The sequence below is a fragment of the Penaeus chinensis genome, chromosome 7, assembly GCF_019202785.1.
Source record: "Penaeus chinensis breed Huanghai No. 1 chromosome 7, ASM1920278v2, whole genome shotgun sequence".
NCBI classification, from domain to species: Eukaryota; Metazoa; Arthropoda; class Malacostraca; order Decapoda; family Penaeidae; genus Penaeus; species Penaeus chinensis.
In genome coordinates this window covers 3,678,117-3,680,616 of record NC_061825.1, presented here as the reverse complement: position 1 = coordinate 3,680,616, position 2,500 = coordinate 3,678,117, and positions in this window count along the sequence as shown.

Below are 2,500 nucleotides of genomic sequence, written 5' to 3'. Positions count from 1 at the left end.
CCCCTAAAGTAAACGGAAAAATTTAACTCATATTCCCCACATTTCTTTTAAAAAAGTTAAAAATAAAAAAGCCCCCCACAAAAACAAAACAAAAAACACAAACCCCAAAACACACAAAAACACACAAAACAAAAAACAAAATTCCCCAAAAACAGAAAAAGATCGAAAAAGAAGAAAAAACCCCACACACACAAAATATAAGCTTGTGTTTCCCATGCCCCCTGGGGGCCCCCGGGAAAAGCCTGCCCCCCCCCCGATCAAAAGCTCCCAGCCCCGATCTCAAAGGCCCAGAAAAGTTAAAAATTTTTGAGGGAAATCCCCTGCTGTGACATAAAGTGGGGTTTTGCGCCAAAAGGGTTTGGAAAAACCCCCCCTAAGGGGAAACCCCTTTCCCCTGATTTTTCGACCCCCCCTCTCTCCCACTTTTTCATTTATAAATAAAAATATATAATAAATATATATAAAATTTTATATTTTATTATATATAAAAATATACACACATAAAGGAAAAAAAAAGTAATTAAACAAATAATTTTTAAAAAAAGTTTTTTTTTGAGAAAACCCTTCCCCCACAGAACCCCGGGTAAATACTAGAATAAAAAGAAAAAAAAGGTTTTTTTTTTTTTGGGTTCAATGGTTTTTGGAAAATTTTTTCCCTTTTGGTTTTTACCCAAAGGAATTTAAATTTCGTGTGGAACCAAAATGTCCCCCCCGGGGGGGCCCCCTTTATTTTTTTTGCCCCCTAAAAAATTTATAAAAAAATAGGTTTTTTTTAAAATTCCCCCCCTTTTTAAAAAAAAGGGAAAATGTTTTTTTTAAGGGAATTTTTTAAAAACCAAAATTATAAAGGAATGCCCCTTGGACGGGGAAAAAAAGGTTTGTAAAAAAAAAAAAAGAAAAAGAAAGAAAGAAAAAGAAAAAGAAAAGAAAAAGAAAGGGGGGGAAAAAGAAAGAAAGAAAAGGGAAAGGGTTTGGGGAAAAAGGGGGCCCCGGGTTGATAACGGAAAGAAGAAAACCCCGTAAAAAAAAGTTGAAAAAAAAAATTAATAATAAAACCCAAAAAAGGGAAAAAAAATAGCCTTGAAAAAATAATCATTAACAAAAAAATAAACCCTTCCCCAAAAATTTCCCCCCCCCTATTTTTTTTTTTTGTTTTTAACCGGGCAAAAGGTTACAAAAAAACCACCCAAAACAAAAAAACCAAAACCCCCCCCCAAAAACCCCCCATTTTTACTTTTTTTTTAAAAGTTTTTTTTATAAAATTTAAAATTTTAAAATTTTTAAATCCCCCCCATTTTTTTTTATTTTATAATTTTAATAATTTTTTTATTTTTGAAAAACTAATTGAAATTTAAAGAAGAAAAAGAAAAGGAAAAAAGAAAAGAGAGAAAAGAGAAAAGGGAAAAGAGAGAGAAGGGGAGAAGGAGAGAAAAAAGAGGAGAGAAGAGAGAAGAAGAGAGAGGGGAAGGGGAAAAGAGAGGAGAAGAGAAGGGAAAGAGAGGAGAGGAAGAGAGAAGAGATGGAGAAAAGAAAAGAGAGAAAAGGGCGGTTTTAAAATTAGGTTTGACAAAAAAGAGATTTTTTTTTAAAAAACCCCAGAAAAGAAAAATAGATAGATAATTAGTTTTGAATTTGAGAAAAACAGGGGTAGATAAATAGATTTTAAATTTTCAGAAAAAGAGGAAAAGGGGAAAAGGGGGATAGAAATTTAAAAACTCTTAGTTTCAAGAGGAAAAAATTTTTTAAAATAATTCCCTAAATTTTTTTTTTAAAAGTAATTAAACCCTCGAAACAAAGTTTAATTTTTTCCTTTGTTTTTGGTGGTTGTTTAAATTTCATCCCACCCCCCCCGGGGCAAAATTTTTTTTTTTTTTTTTTTTGGGTTTTTTTTTCATAAGAACCTTTTGGCAGCAGAAATACGGAAAAAAAAGGCCCCTTTAAAATTTTTAAAAATTTCCCCCCCACAACACAAACACAATACACACACACACACACACACACCCCACACCCCACACACACAACCACACAACACAAAACAACACAAACAAACAAAACAATATATATATAATTTAAATATTATATAAAATATAATAAAATTAAATTTTATATATATATATGTGTTGGGGTAAAAATATATATACACACATAACATATATATTAATAAATTTTAATAAAAAATTATATATTAATAAAATTTATAAAAACATTTTATTGTAACCCTTAAAAAGAAGAAATCCCAAAAAATTAAAAAATTAAAATATGGGAAAAAGAAATTAGAAAAGGAAAAAAATGGGGGGGGGGGGGAGAGGAGAGAATAAAAAAAATTAAAAAAAAAAAAGAAGAGAAAAGAAGAGAGAGAAGAAGAGAGATAAAAAAAAGAGAGAGAGAGAAGAGAGAGAAGAAAAGGAAGAGAGAAGAGACTAGCGCTATTTTGTCATCCGAAAAAAAAAAAACATACAATTTTATTCCCCACACAAAGTAAAAAAATTTTTAAAAGAAA